The following is a 16,566-nucleotide window of genomic DNA, read 5'->3' as shown; positions in this document are numbered from 1 at the left end:
AACCCCCCCCCCCCCGATCTCCTGTACCTCAGCAGGAAATGGGGGGTGACATTTTTTAGCTCAGGGCTGCAGGGGTGGGAAGATCCCCCGAGACAGGACAGTGCCAGGAAGGCAGGCAGGTGGTGCCCCACGACAGCCACCTACAGCCACAGCCGCTGTGGTTAATTATGCAGGACTGCAGCGTTTCTGTCCTACCTCGTCTCTCTCTCCTTCTGGCCGGTGTTTCTCCAAGTCAGAACCGTGTATCACAAAAAGGACACGGATGGGGGAAGGTAGGACTTGTTAGAATTCAGACTCCTGGGCCCTGTCGCTGACCCGTAGAGTCAGTTTCTCCCAGGATGGGCCCAGTAACCTCCATTTCACGGTCTCCCTGTGGGTTGTTTTGCATACTGGCCTGGGTGGTCCACCTCATCCTAGCACCAACCAGGCTTCCACCCAGAGGGGTGGGCTCATCACTGGCCGGGTGGCTAAGAGTCAATTCAAGACTCAAGTTCGAGGTTCTTTCTTCCAGGCAAACCAGAGCCACGCTCTCTGTTTGCACTGTATTTTATTTTTTGTCCACAAACAGTGCCTGGAGTAGTTGCTTTTCTCCATGTGCCTCGGTGGTATTGATTGTGTTTCCCAGAGGCTACCTGGTTAGTTAGTTCAGAGAAGTGGACAGGTTTCCAGGAATGGCCCGTGGGAGTCTGGGGTGACCCACCCTAGGTCAGCAAATGATGGCCCAACCACCAAGTCCAGTCCCCTGCTGGGTTTTGTGCACCCTGAAAGCTAAGGATGGGTTTACATTTTTAAGTGGTTGGAAAAAAAATCAACACTTGCAGTTGATTTCAATAATAGGAGACACTAAAGGAAATAATACCCTCCCCCCATCAGACGTTCTCCCTATTACTAAACATGTATTATTTTTTAAATTGCACTCGGTCGTTATTATAATATTTTGAATTTCATCAGTTAAAATATATGGAGATTCATTTTTTTAATCTTGTAATATAAAACATAATACCTTCAATTTTGCCCTTTGGCCCAAGGAGCCTAAAATATTGACCATGTGGCCCTTTATAGAAAATGTTTCGCAATATCTGGTCTCCTCTCTAGGGAGAGGCTTCTTGGATTACTCAGCTAAATCGGAAGAGTCAGGAAATCAGGCCTCAAAACTCAGAATCAGGACTTCCCCGGTGGCGCAGTGGTTAAGAATCCACCTGCCGGTGCAGGGGACACAGGTTCGAGCCCTGGTCCGGGAAGATCCCACATGCCGTGGAGCAACTAAGCCCGTGTGCCACAACTACTGAGCCTGTGCTCTAGAGCCCGCGAGCCACAATTACTGAGCCCGTGGGCCACAACTACTGACGCCCACGCGCCTAGAGCCCGCGCTCCACAACAAGAGAAGCCACCGCAATGAGAAGCCTGTGCACCTCAATGAAGAGTAGCCCCCGCTCGCCACAACTAGAGAAAGCCCGCACGCAGCAATGAAGACCCAACGCAGCCAAAAATAAATAAATTTATTTTAAAAACCCAAAAACCTCAGAATCAGAACTGCCTTCTGACATCAAGGGGATTCTTTTTGTTTTAGTCTTTTCCAGAATATCTGTAGCAATTTTTAAAACATACCCACACACGTCAATAGAAAAGAGGAGTTAACAGGACCAAATGAAAAGTACTGTTTAGAAAACAGCTTTCAAAAGCCTGGGTGATGAGACGTTAGGGAGATGCCCCCAGCCCATCACCCTCCTACCCACATCCCGCCCCACCCTCCAGGTATCTCTGCGCCTATATCCTTCCCAACACCAGCTTGGGTTGTGGGATTGGGCTTTTCCTCTTTCCCACTTGCCTCCCCTTTCTGGAGTCTGGAGTTGCTTAAGGCAGACGGACAGGAGCATTGTTTTATGATGTAGCTTAAGGCAGGAAGAGATGGTGAAGAGCCCGTGGGCTTCACGGGGCCTGATCCCCACTGCTGCCCACTGATTAACCCACCCCCTAAGAGACCCAGCCGCTTCGTAGATTCCCCATCCTCAGTCCTGAGCATCACGTGTGGCTTTCCCTTCCTTTCTCTCCTCCACCTTCGGAATTTGAAGCTCCTCCATCCCATCCTCCAGGTGAGAACAGAAAGCAGAGACTCAACAACAACCCATGATGCTGGCCAGGAAGAGAAGAGGCAGAACCGAGAGGAGGGGGTTGAGGAGAAGTACCCAAAGCACTGAGGGGGAGAGGGTCCATGGCATGGTCACCTGGGCTCCCGACACCCTGGAAGCATCGTGCCGGCAAGTGAGCCCCCAGGTGCAGGAGCAGCTCCTAAGTCCCCACCCCCATCACGGACCCAGTGAGGTTTGGAATCTGTCTCTTGACTCTGAGATGGAGAACCAATGGGGCATTATTTCAAGAGTCTGTGTACTTCTTTGCTGGGGCTCAGCTCCCCTGACCGCCATCCCCTTCCAGTCAGCTGGGGGGCAGGGACCAGGAGAGCCACAGGCACAGCTGGCCAGAGGGGCGGCAGTCAGGCTGCTTGTGTGTGAAACCCTCTGCCTCTGACAATGTGGGACCCAGAGCCCGGAGAGCATGAGTCTAAGTAATGATTTATAAACACGCCACTTACAGTTTACCAAAAAAAAGAAAGGAATCATGCCGTAACATTATCCTAAAATGTGCTTTTCTCACTTTTCTGGAGTCTTCCAGTGAGCGCAGCCTTATCCATTGAATGGCTCTGTACTTTTCCAGTTTCCGCTGGGTACCAGAATGTATTTTACCCACACCCCCACCGATGGACATCTGGGTGGTTTCTGTGCGTGTGACCATGTGTGTTCACAACACATACCATTGCAGTGATGCCATTCAAACTCTGTCCAACATAAATCTTACTCAGGCCTAGATTCTTAGTAGTGAAATTTTGGGATAAAAGGGGCTTTGAGTATTTCATTTAAACTGATTCTGTCAAATCATTCTCCAAAGAGGCTGGACCACTTTGTACTTCCAGCAGCAGAGTATCTGGGAGGTCACTTCCCAGTTCCATGATAAACACCAAATATGATCCACGATCTCAGTTTTAGCCAATTTGTTAGATCTTTTTGAAAATTAGTAACCGTGTCAGAATTTGCACTTGTGAATTATGAGTGTGCTTTTCTATCTTTTTACATATTTTTGGCTATGTGTATCTCTTCTATGAATTGCCAGTTTATACCCTTTGTTCATTTTTTTTTTTTTGAAGATGTTGTGGGTAGGAGTTTATTTATTTATTTTTGCTGTATTGGGTATTCATTTCTGTGCGAGGGCTTTCTCTAGTTGTGGCAAGCCGGCGCCACTCTTCATCGCGGTGCGCGGGCCTCTCACTATCACGGCCTCTCGTTGCGGAGCACAGACTCCAGACGCGCAGGCTCAGTAGTTGTGGCTCACGGGCCTAGCTGTTCCGCGGCATGTGGGATCCTCCCAGACCAGGGCTCGAACCCGTGTCCCCTGCATTAGCAGGCAGATTCTCAACCACTGCGCCACCAGGGAAGCCCGCCTTTGTTCATTTTTATTCTGAGTTGATTGGAATTTTTCTTGATGTGCGGTAACTCATTGCATATTAGGAATACAAACCATCTGTTGTCTTAGACTAATGCTTGTCTCTTAGGCTCTCGTTTGTCTTTTATGTTGTTTATAGAATCTTTTGGTGTATAAATATTTCGAATTTTAGTTGTGAAGGCTGTAAAGCACATAAAATATTCCTCCCCTATATATTCTGTTTTCTGTTTTGTTTTAGGAAGTCCTCTCCTACCTAAGATTATACAATTACCCTCAAAGATGTTCTTCTGTCACTTTCACAGCTTAGCATCATCATCTAAATCATTAATGCATCTGATTTCATGTCTGTGTGTCATAGAACCCAGAAATTTATTTAGCTGAGATATCACTTGGAGAGGAATAATAAGTTCCTCTACATCAGGGATCAGCTAACTTTTTCCAAAAAGGGCCAGATAGTCAATATTTTAGGCTTTGTGGACCATGTGGTCTTTGTCATAACCACTCAGCTCAGCGGTGATAGCTTGAAAGCAGCTAATATGTAAAGAAGTGGGTGCGGCTGCGTTCTGATCAAACTTTATTTACAAAAGGAGGTGGCAGGGCTTCCCTGGTGGCGCAGTGGTTGAGAGTCCGCCTGCCGATGCAGGGGACACGGGTTCGTGCCCCGGTCCGGGAAGATCCCACATGCCGCGGAGCGGCTGGGCCCGTGAGCCATGGCCGCTGAGCCTGCGTGTCCGGAGCCTGTGCTCCGCAACGGGAGAGGCCACAACAGTGAGAGGGCCGCGTACCGCAAAAAAAAAAAAAAAAGGAGGTGGCAGGCAGGATCTGGCCCTCTGGCTATAATTTGCTGACCCCGGCCCTATACTCTTTGGTTTTGGACTATCCCAGTGAATTTTTGTTATGATTATGTTGCTTGCAAGACTTGACTGAAGGCTTTGTGTTCCCCCCAAATTCTTATTTTGAAGCCCGAATCCCCCCAATATGATGGTGTTTGGAGATGGGGCCTTTGGAAGGTAATTAGGGTCACCTGCACCTCAGGATGTGACCGCGTTCGGAGATTGTATTTAAAGAGGTGATCAAGTTGAAATGAAGTCATTAGGACGGGCCCTGATCCAATCTGACTGGTGTCCTCATAAGGAGAGATTAGGACCAAGACACGCACAGAGGAAAGACCATGTGACAAAGACACAGGGAGAAGATGGCTGTCAACAGGCCAAGGAGCGAGGCCTTGGAAGAAACAAGCCTGCAGACACCTTGATCTTGGACTTCTAGCTTTTAGATCCTGAGAAAAAAACTTCTGTCCTCTAAACCACCTAGTCTCTGGTACTGTGTTAGGGCGGCCCTAGCAAATGAATCCCCTCTACCTCGGCCTGGGCAGGAAACCCCGGCCATATACTCAGCCACGCCCTGTGAAGGCAGGGGGTGTGCACGCTCTGGCCTTTGGTCCTTAGAGGCTCTTTGGGAATAGAAACAAGGATTAATCACGGAAGGGGAAATTTCCTCTAGTTCTCCTTTCTGCAGAAAACTCATGGACGTGAGTGCCAGGGAGAAGTAGATGGTCTCTCCCTCCTCCAGAGCCGGCAGGGGGAGTGGAGGTTGGGGGACGCAACCAGCTCCAGGAGGACAGAGAGCTGGGTAGTATTCCTGGGCCGGCTTCTCCGTGGCTTTTATTGTCCACTTTATAGAAGTTCACGTCTCAGCATCTTGGGGGCTAAGCCATACTGAGATGATCCAGCTTCGTCTGTAGTTTATAACTCAGGGAGGCTGCGGGCCTGGCTACATGGTTTGTCTCTGATACGACCCATCCAGAGGTAGCTCTGGTCCCGTGGCCCCCTGGCCACAGGCAGGTCACAGCCCCCCACCCCCGCCACGGGCAGATCACCCAGGGGAGCAGTGCAGCTCTGGGGTGTCCACGGCCCACCTGTACCTGCAGGACACACTGCAGCCCGTGTGGCCTTGTAGCAGGCAAGTGAGGACCTGGTCCTCATTCCACTCCATCCCTTTCCTGCTGTGTGACCTCAGGCATGTGGCTCCCTCTTCCACAACCCACTTGCTGCATTTTCATGGTGCCGGGTCTGGGGTGAGCTCACCTTCCGGGTCCTAGCCAGCTCTAACGCCCCGTGCTGTCGTGCTCTCATGGCCAATGTCACTGTTATGGCAAGTAACTTACCTCTCAGAGCCCCAGCTTCCCCATCTGTAAAGGCGCTATAATAATAGATCCTCTACTGTAGGCTACTAAAGATTAAGTGATACTTTCCACGTGTGTCTTAGAGGGTCTAGAACAGAAGCGTGCAGAAGACATTAGTTATTTCTATTTATTGTTATTGTCCTTTAAGATTCATTCATTCAACAAATATTTCTTGTGTGTCTACTATATACCAAACACTTCTTAGGAGCTGTGGATACCCCCTCATGGCTCTTACATTCCCAAAAGGGGAGTCAGATGATAAACCAATAAATAAATGAACGTATAATGTGAAGGGAAGTAAAGGAAAATTAAAGAGTAGAGGATGGCAGGCATGGAGCTGTTGAGATAAGGTGGGCATCTGAGCAGAGGGCTGAAAAAAGCAAAGGAGGGAGCCATGCAGCTTTCAGGGATTGGCCAACTATAGCTCACAGGCCAAATGCAGCCTACCACATGTTTTTGTAAATAAAGTTTTATCGGCTCACAGCCACGCCCGTTCATCGTGCATTGTCTGTGGCTGCTTTTAGCTGTAAGGGCAGAGTTGAGTTGTTGTGACAGACCATAAGGCTTACAAAGCCTAAAATATGTACCCTCTGGTACAAAAAATCGTGCCAATTCCTGCTCCAGGTAAAGGGAACTGCAGGTGCAAAGGCCCTGAGGTTGGGCATGTCTGCTGAGCAGTGCACATCACACAAGTGCTTCCATTGCCTGACTCTCTGGGCCCCCATGTGGTCAGTTGCATGTGGCTTTGCAGCCCATTAAGATTAGAAGTGATGCTGCAGGCCTCCTATGGACCCTGTACCCAAGCTAATGTAACTTGGTGGTGGGGGAGGGATACAGTAGGAACCTACTAAATACTTATATGAAATAACAGCACTTTAGAGCATTTTAAAGCACTTATCAGTTAGTGCTGTTCCTGTCATTAGATGATTATTTTGGCCTCATGCAGAGCCCACTAGAGATTGTGTGGGCTCCTTGCTTGTGTAATAGCTTGACTAGCTTCCTATTGTTTCTAAGAGGCCTCTCTTCTATATATTTCTGTATATATATCCTCCAAACCATAGACCCCTTCTTTCTAATCAGAACACCATCTGGGAAGTCAGCCACCTGGATGCCTCACATCCTACTTCCCTTGTTCAGGCATCTAATGAAAACCCACTGAGATCCAAACATCTGCCAGGAACTCTTCCAGACAATGGGGATCCACCATGAACGAGACAGACACAGTCTCTGTACTCTGAGTCTGGGATGGTAATAGGGTGGGCTCAAACTCAAAAGTCTACAGGGGCCATGGCAGGAAACATGAGGAGTGGGCTAGGGCCAACCTTCAGCCTGTTTTTGAGATCACACCTCACCTGAAGGCCTGTACATTTAATTATCTTTTTAAGACTGTCTGGGGGTAAATAGCATTCACTTGCAAGTCCATTTGGCCCCTAGGAAGCCAATGAGCCCTCATTTGTCTGGTCTTGCTTGAGTGGTGAGAATGCTTAAAGGAAGCTTCATTCAGGCCCCATATTATCTCATGAGTAGCCTGGTGACCCTCCTCACTGGGGACAACCACAACTTTATACTCTAGTCCCAGAGTCCTGGAGCTGGGTTTGGCCTGAACTTGGGGTCAGTTAGGATTACAGTGGGCTTAAAAAACATAGAAATGTATTTCTCACTCACAGAAAAGAAGTCTAGAGGTAGGTTCTCCAGTGATGGTGTAGTAGTTCCACAGTCTTTGGTAATTCAGGTCCCTTCCAACTTTCTGCTTACCATCCCTAGAATGTGGCCCTTTCCTTCATGCTCCAAAATGACTGCTGGAGATCCAGCCATCACATATATGTTCCTCTGTGCACCTACACAGGGTCCTTGTCATCTGCATAAATTTGTATAGGGAATCAGAAGTTACCATAACACATATTCACAAATGGACTGAGCATTTTTAAATTGGCTCCTAATTAACTATTCTTCCTTGTTTCATACCAGCTGTCTGTCCCTATCCAAATGTGTTAGTCAAGCTTGTCCTCAGTGTTGGATGTGGCACCAGACAATACTATATTAATTACAAAGTAAAACTGGAAATATTGCCAAAAATGTAGGATTCCAGGGCTTCCCTGGTGGCGCAGTGGTTGAGAGTCCGCCTGCCGATGCAGGGGACACGGGTTCGTGCCCCAGTCTGGGAATATCCCACATGCCGCGGAGTGGCTGGGCCCGTGAACTGAACCAAAAAAAAAAAAAAAAAAAAAAGTAGGATTCCATGAAATTGATAAAAGTTATGTTGGAAAACTACTTGATTTCTATCCAAATACTTTGACAAGCCAGAATCTGGTGGAGTTGATATATTTAAAAAACAAGGGATGCAAGGATTCTTCAATATACGCAAATCAATCAATGTGATACACCATATTAACAAGTTGAAGAATAAAAACCATATGATCATCTTGATAGATGCAGAAAAAGCTTTTGACAAAATTCAACACCCATTTATGATAAAAACTCTCCAGAAAGTGGGCATAGAGTGAACCTACCTCAACATAATAAAGGCCATATACAACAAACCCACAGCAAACATCATTCTCAATGGTGAAAAACTGAAAGCATTTCCTCTAAGAACAGAAACAACACAAGGATGTCCATTCTCACCACTATTGTTCAACATAGTTTTGGAAGTCCTAGCCACGGCAATCAGAGAAGAAAAAGAAATAAAAGGAATACAAATTGGAAAAGAAGAAGTAAAACTGTCACTGTTTGCAGATGACATGATAGTATACATAGAGAATCCTAAAGATGCCACCAGAAAACTACTAGAACTAATCAATGAATTTGGTAAAGTTGTAGGATACAAAATTAATGCACAGGAATCTCTTGCATTCCTATACACTAATGATGAAATATCTGAAAGAGAAATTAAGGAAACACTCCTGTTTACCATTGCAACAAAAAGAATAAAATACCTAGGAATAAACCTACCTAGGGAGACAAAAGATCTGTATGCAGAAAACTATAAGACACTGATGAAAGAAGTGAAAGATGATACCAACAGATGGAGAGATGTACCATGTTGTTGGATTGGAAGAATCAATATTGTGAAAATGACTGTACTACCCAAAGCAGATTCAATGCAATCCCTGCCAAATTGCCAATGGCATTTTTTACAGACTTAGAACAAAAAAATCTTAAAATTTGTATGGAGACACAAAAGACCCCAAATAGCCAAAGCAGGCTTGAGGGAAAAAAGTGGAGCTGGAGGAATCAGACTCCCTGACTTCAGACTATACTACAAAGCTACAGTAATCAAGACAATGTGGTACTGGCACAAAAAGAGAAATATAGATCAATGGAACAAGATAGAAAGCCCAGAGATAAACCCATGCACCTATGGTCAATTAATCTATGACAAAGGAGGCAAGGATATACAATGGAGAAAAGACAGTCTCTTCAATAAGTGGTGCTGAGAAAACTGGACAGCTACATGTAAAAGAATGAAATCAGAACACTCCGTAACACCATACAAAAAATAAACTAAAAATGGATTAGAGACCTAAATGTAAGACTGGACACTATAAAACTCTTAGAGGAAAACATAGGAGGAACACTCTTTGACATAAATCACAGCAAGATCTTTTTTGATCCACCTCCTAGTATAATGGAAATAAAAACAAAAATAAACAAATGGGACCTAATGAAACTTCAAAGCTTTTGCACAGCAAAGGAAACCGTAAACAAGCTGAAAAGATAACCCTCAGAATGGGAGAAAATATTTGCAAACGAATCAATGGACAAAGGATTAATCTCCAAAATATATAAACAGCTCATGCAGCTTAATATTAAAAAAAACAAGCAACCCAATCCAGATATGGGCAGAAGACCTAAATAGACCTTTCTCCAAAGAAGACATACAGTGGCCAAGAAGCACGTGAAAAGCTGCTCAACATCACTGTTAGAGAAATGCACATCAAAACTACAATGACGTATCACCTCACACCAGTTAGAATGGACATCATCAAAAAATCTACAAACAAATGCTGGAGAGGGTGTGGAGAAAAGGGAACCCTCTTGCACTGTTGGTAGGAATGTAAATTGACACAGCCACTATGGAGAACAGTATGGAGGTTCCTTAAAAAGCTAAAAATAGAATTACCATATGACCCAGGAATCCCACTACTGGGCATATACCCAGAGAAAACCATAATTCAAAAAGACACATGCACCCCAATGATCATTGCAGCACTATTTACAATAGCCAGGTCATAGAAGCAACCTAAATGCCCATTGACAGACGAATGGATAAAGAAGATGTGGTACATATATACAATGGAATATTACTCAGCCATAAAAAGGAACGAAATTGGGTCATTTGTTGAGACGTGGATGGATCTAGAGACTGTCATACAGAGTGAAGTAAGTCAGAAAGAGAAAACTAAATTCATATATTAACACATATCTGTGGAACCTAGAACAATGGTACAGATGAACCTGTTTGCAGGGCAGAAATTGAGACACAGATGTAGAGAACCAGTGTATGGACACCAAGGGGGGAAAGAGGTGGGGTGGTGGTGAGATGAATTGGGCGATTGGGATTGACATGTATACACTGATGTGTATAAAATTGATGACTAATAAGAACCTGCTGTATAAAAGTAAAATAAAATTCAAAAAAATAAAAATCAAAGGAGAGAAAAATTGAAGAAAATAACAGGATTAACTGCTTCAAACAAGAACTGGCAAAGTTTAAGAGTAGCCTTTGGGAAAATCGATCCAGCCTTGAAATGACCCTTTTCATAACATGATTTAAACATCAAATCTTGAGTAAAGGATGTTGTTTGTGTTGCGCTGGAAAAAATTTTGTCTCCTGGAAAATTACTCCAAGATAAAATACTGTTCTGTTGTTCACTCTAAGAATTTAGCACATAGCTTTAATTATAACTTAAAAATTTTACAGGTTTTTAAACAGTTTTCTTAATTTTATATTGCATATTTCAAAATAAAGCATAGCATTTGTTGTTGTTACTTACTATGAAATTTCGATCCAAGTTTTAAGTGGAATCTTCTTAGGAGGTCATTTTTCTTGTATCAGTTTCTTCAGACATGAAGAACCCCCCATACTTTCCAGTATATGCATCAGAAATGTGGAATTCACCTGCTGCCATGCTTTGTCCAGTCCTGAACGGTCGTGACCCATTGTCACCTGTTTGAAGTATGGATTTGAATAATACACCTGGGACCATTCTACCTGGCTGCTGGATGAACCTAGCCCACTGCCCAGCATCCACGCCTTAACGAGACATCCTTTTTTAAAAGATCTACTTTACTGAAATATAATTTAACATACAATAAAATGCATATTTGTAATGTGCAGTTAAATGAATTTTGACAAATGTAACAACCACCCCTAGATCAAGATAAAGGACATTTCCATCACCTCAAAAGTCCCTCATGCAAAAGTCCCCCTTTGCAGTCAACCTCCTGCCCCTTCCCCACCTTAGACAACCACTGGTCTGATTTCTGTCATTATAGGTTACTGTTGCCCATTCTAAAACTTCGTGTAAACAGAAACGTAATGGTATGCACCTGGCTCAACCCATTTTTGAGATTTATCTGTGTTGTTGCTTGAATCATCATTTCCTTCCTTTTCGGCACTAGGTAGTATTTCATGGGTACAGAGAGTGACATTACCACGTGTCGGCAAGGATGTGGAGGAAAGCTTCTTGGCGGTTTCTTATGGAGTTAGACATACGCTTACTCTGTGCCCCAGCAGTTCAACTCCTTGGTGTTTACCCCAGAGAAATGAAAATATACATCCTCACAAAGACCTGTATCCAAATGTTTATAATAACTTTACCCATAAGAGCCCTCAAATGGAAACAACCTCTAATTGTCAGGGTCCAGTCAGGAGACAGAAGCCACACCAGTGTGAAACAAAATTCCTGTTGTATGGCAAGACAAGAAAAATTTAAACATAAAGAATTTCCCTTGCCCTTTGTTCTTCTCTCTACCCTCTATGGTGCATTGTGTATCTGCATTCTGCATGGACCGTACCTCCCCCATCAGCAGAAATACCTGCTGAGCCATAAAGAGCGGTGTTCTAGCATCAACAAGACACCTCCTGAAAAGATAACATTCCGTCTTGATCTTGTAAGGGGCCACGAAGACGCTTAGACCTTGATGGTGTCCACTGTCAATAATATGTCATTTAATGTACAGCCCTCTGTCTCAAAAACTTTATATAACTGTGCCTTGATTTCTAATGGGCAGAACAGTTCTTGGAGCGTTCTGAGATGCTCTTTCCGGGTTATACTCCTCAAATTGGACTCGGATAAAATTTTTCATTTCTTTCTTAAAGCGACTGATTCATTTTTCATCAACACCAGTAATCTGAGCATTAACTAGGAAAAGGCAGTTCACTACTGAAGGGGTAAAAGAGGGTTTTAAAGGATATAGAAATGGCAAGTCCAGAAAGCAGCAAGTAGGGGCTGAGGGAGCGTGAAAAGGGAAGGCAGCAGACGTTCCCCTGCCCACAGGCAGAGAGTCACACCTCTCAGGGGGAGAGGGTGCAGCTGCCGCAGGGGACGTGCAGCCGCCAGGGGGTGCAGGTGAGACCGTCCTGCCGGATGGTCTGGAAACTTGCTGCAGGGCGTGTGGGCCAGAGAGCTGCTGGGTGAGTGCAACTGACCTGCACGTGCATCTGCTGGCATCCAGACCACAAAACCGTCACAAGACCTGGAACCAGGATGAGAAGTCCTTCTCTCTCACTGTGGATCTCAGTGCCCCTCCAGTTCCCTCTACCGATGAAGCCTGGCATCAAGCCAGCCTGCAAAGGAGAAATGTTGACAGAGTCCAGCTCCAGTGGCACAGAGCCGGGCAGAGAGGAGGAGGTTTGGTGCTGAGAAGCAATAAAGTGATAGCCCATAGCCCCAAATTCCATCAACTGGGGAATGGATAAAAACCCTGCTGTGGGACTTCCCTGGTGGCGCAGTGGTTGAGAGTCTGCCTGCTAACGCAGGGGACACGGGTTCGAGCCCTGGTCTTGGAGGATCCCACATGCCGCGGAGCAACTAGGCCCGTGAGCTACAACTACTGAGCCTGCGCGTCTGGAGCCTGTGCTCCGCAACAAGAGAGGCCGTGATAGTGAGAGGCCCGTGCACCGCGATGAAGAGTGGCCCCCGCTTGCCACAACTAGAGAAAGCCCTCGCACAGAAACGAAGACCCAACACAGCAAAAAATAAATTAATTAATAAACTCCTACCCCCCAACATCTTCTTAAAAAAAACAAAAAATAAAAAAACCCTGCTGTGTCCATACAGCGTGATTCACTTTTGTACCTTTGTGCTCGTCTGAGCCACTACCCTTGTGTAGTAATAAGAATTGCTTTGAACCTTCAGAGAGGAAGTAAGCAGCTCTTCTGGGATGATGGGTCTCAGATGGTGGAGGCGGAAGGTCAGCTGTGGTGCTGACGTAGCACCAAAGGCATAGTGTTTAACCCCGGGGACTCCGGAGTCACACAGTGCTGGCTTCCGATCCTGCCTTTGTATCTGCCAGCTGTGTGGCCTTGGGAAACTCACTCAACCTCTCTGAGACAATGTTTCCACCTCTTAAGGTGGGAATAATAATAGTACTTGCTCACTTTGTGGTGTTGTAGGGATTGAATGATAAAAAGCAGGCTTCAAAACACCACAGCCGGTAGCCCAACCCTGTCCACCTGCCCGTTGCTCTTTCTAAGGTCCACGACCTAAGAATGTTTCATTCACCCTCATTTTTAAACGGTTACATTTTAAACCGTTACGTAAGTACCTACATAGTAGCCTCAATTTTGCCTCTGGCCTGCAAAGCTTAAATGATTTACTATCTAGCCCTTGAAGAAAAAACTTATCAACCCTTGATACAAAGCATGTGGCTAGAGAAAGTGCTCAGTGGATTTTAAGTGGTGCTGATTCAGCTCTCAAGGAGCTTAGGTCTCCTCAAAGGCCTTCCTGTGTAGCCCTCAGGAAAGTCAAGCATGCTTTACAAACAGCCATGGATAAGGAATACTTAGATGGCACTCACCGTGTCCCAAGCATTGTTGTAAGTCCTGTGCATACAGCAACTCAATCCTTATAACGCCCCCATGAGATAGGTACTATTATTATCCCCATTTTAAAGGTGAAGAAACAAAGGCACAGAGAAGGGTGAGTGTCTCCCTAAGGTCACACAGCTGTGAGCGATGGATCTAGCTAGCATTCAGATCTTGTAACTACTTTGTCCTGCTGCACTTGACAGAGCTGGGGCTGCCCCTAGAGGGCGCTCAGTAGATATCTGTTGACTGTACACATGCGTGTGGTCTGAGGGCAGAAAGTAAACCAGTGAATTGCCAAGCTTGTAAGAGAGGGACTTAGGCGCCCATTGGAGCCCGGATGCCTGGTAGTAACAGCTAGGGGCACAGATTCCACACAGCCGCACAGGCCCCTGCTCTGACAGTCTAGCCTCTTCTGACCCCCATGAAACAGAACATTTATTGCATTCAAGATGTGCCCTCCTTGCACATGCGATCATACTGTCTTCCCTCTGAGTCCATCAAGTAGCTCCAATTGTTACATCCACTTTCAGATTGAGGAAACACAGGCACAGAGAAGTTAAGTGATTGGCCAGACATCACACAGCTGACTCATGGTTGTACCGGTTCTCACACCCAGGTCTGTGTGACTGCAGGGCCAGGCCTTTTAGCCACGGTGCAGGGAAGGGAGACGGTCATTGGCTACTCAGGGCTATTTATGAATGTGATGGCTAGCTTGAGTTTTCACAGGAACCCCAGTGAGCAAATCCTGAATTTACACAACTGTGTGATGGGGGCCATGATTCACATTTCCTCTGTGAGCCTTCCCTTTTAAAAGCATGCCCTTTGACGTGTCTCAGCTCTGCAAAAGTTCACTGTTTGTCTACTTTTCCAGAAGCCATCGGCTGGGGGAGTCAGGGTTCACCTGTGAGCTAAGACGGCACGTGGGCAGCCAGCCATTCATGCATTTCGATGGCATCTGAGGGAGAGATGCTGCTACTCACAGCATAATTCAATGGAAGGCTCCTCCCCGGGAAGGGAGTGTCAGTGCCAGGAATGACATCAAAGGTAAGACAAACGGATGATGTCTCGGGGGAGTGGGGCGGGGGGGAGATGGGGATGGTGTGTGTGCTGGAGGGAAGGAAAGAGGTTGGGAAGGAGAGAGAAGAACGCTCAGCCTGCTGTATCCAGAGCAGCATTTGTTTGGTGGCTTGTTTGGGGTTAATTTTGCTGCCAATTATCTCGGTCGAGCATTTTATAATTGCAAAGAACAGAAACCTACTCAAAGGAAATCTCGCAAAAGGAAAATACATTCGTTCACTCGTTGAGTATGATTTGTGGACCTCCTGTGTGCCACACACCGTGCCCTCCAGGTTCTCATGGGGAGGCGGGTCAGTAAGCAGGTGCCACATAAACAAACAAGGCAATTGCAGACAGTGCTTTGTGCTCTGAAGAGATTGAACAAGGCGTGTGGCGAAGCAGGAGGGCAGGGAACTTGCCTCTGGGGAGGGAACCTCTGAGCTGAGGCCTGACTGACAAGAGCCAGCCATTGGCAATTTGGGTGAAGAATTTTCCAGACGGAGGGATTAGCAAGTGCAAATGTCCTGAGGGAGGAATGGACTTTACGCCGCAGAGCAACAGAAAACAAGGCTGGTGTGGCAGGACGGAAGGAAGGAAGGAAAGGGTCAGGAGACCAGGTCGGGGAAGGGCCCAGTGGCCTCCGTTTGGATTTTATCCTGGGAGCAGCGGGCAGCCATGGGAGGGTGAGAAGGGCCGATGGGTGTGAGAGCCTCTCTAGGAGGCATGGGAAGTCCGGAGGTGGGCCCAGGCCGTCTCTCTGCTTGGTCACCTCACAGTCTCAAAGTGGCCACCACGGCTGCCAGCATCCGAGGCCCAGAGGATGCCGGTAAAGCAAACAGGAAGCAGAGCCTTTTCCAGAAGGCCCAGCGAGCTCCCGCATTTATGCCCGTGACCAGAACCGAGTCAGGCGGGCATCCCAGCTGTGAGACAGGCTGGGAGACAGAGTGTCCAGTGAGGAAAATGGCCCCAGCCCGCCGTGGTTTATCACACAGGCTGGGCCCGTGGAGCCACTGTGACAAATTAGGATGCTAAGGGAGAGAAGGAAGGGAGGACCAGCCCTTGACCCTAGCAGAGAAGAACTCTCTGGCCAGGGTACTCAGTTGTAAATTAGAGGCCTGTCCAAAGTGGGGGGAAACAGCCAGGAGGGGGGCACCCCCCAACTTCCACCGCCCACCGTCCCGGGCTGCAGTTGGGCAGGAAGTTTCCGGGTCCGGGAGTCAGGGGTCTGGCCGTGTTAGGAAAGGCAAGTGCTCCCTCTAGTGGCTCTGCGGAGGTGAGCCCAGCATCCTCCCCAGGGGGCCAGAGCTGGAGGCCGGAGTTGGGATCCTTCGGCTCACAGATCCTGGAAGGGGAAGGGCACCAGTGATGCTGGTGAGAGCTAACACTTATGGGGCACTTAGGGTATACCCTCCATGCACCTTACAAACATTAACTCGATCCTTTTGACAGCTCTACGAGGTTGGTCCCATTCGTGTTTCTGTTTGAAGGATGCTGTCATTTGCCCAATATCATAGGGACAGGAATTGGACCCACATCCGTCTCACATAGAGGCTGTACTTCCAGCCAGTGGCTTTGGGGCCAACAGACTACAGCCCAACTATTAACCACTGGGGGACCATCACATGGATCCTGAATTACATATCCTTATTATTTTTAACTTGCTTGTTCAAAAAACCTTGTCTGAGGCTTCTGGGGGACTTAAAGTCGTCCATGGATGGAGTTTGGGAATCCCTGGGATTGGATATGAAATGCCATGTGCATCTCTGCACATTTCCCTGCAGAGAGGCCCAGAGCA

General features: G+C 46.8%; 1 long non-coding RNA gene across 1 annotated transcript in view; it reads left to right on the top strand.

Moving 5' to 3' along the window:
- Positions 1-16,566, top strand: part of LOC112402960 (uncharacterized) — a 179,010-nt gene that overhangs the window by 120,221 nt on the left and 42,223 nt on the right. Inside the window, exon 4 of the long non-coding RNA XR_003003794.1 lies at positions 14,587-14,759. This is a non-coding gene — a long non-coding RNA (uncharacterized LOC112402960). The remainder of the gene's footprint in view (positions 1-14,586; positions 14,760-16,566) is intronic.

The sequence above is a fragment of the Neophocaena asiaeorientalis genome, unplaced genomic scaffold (genome assembly GCF_003031525.2).
Source record: "Neophocaena asiaeorientalis asiaeorientalis breed wild unplaced genomic scaffold, Neophocaena_asiaeorientalis_V1.1 scaffold606, whole genome shotgun sequence".
Lineage (NCBI taxonomy): Eukaryota > Metazoa > Chordata > Mammalia > Artiodactyla > Phocoenidae > Neophocaena > Neophocaena asiaeorientalis.
The sequence above is the reverse complement of the archived record's forward strand: the minus strand, read 5'-3'. Positions and strand labels throughout refer to the sequence as shown.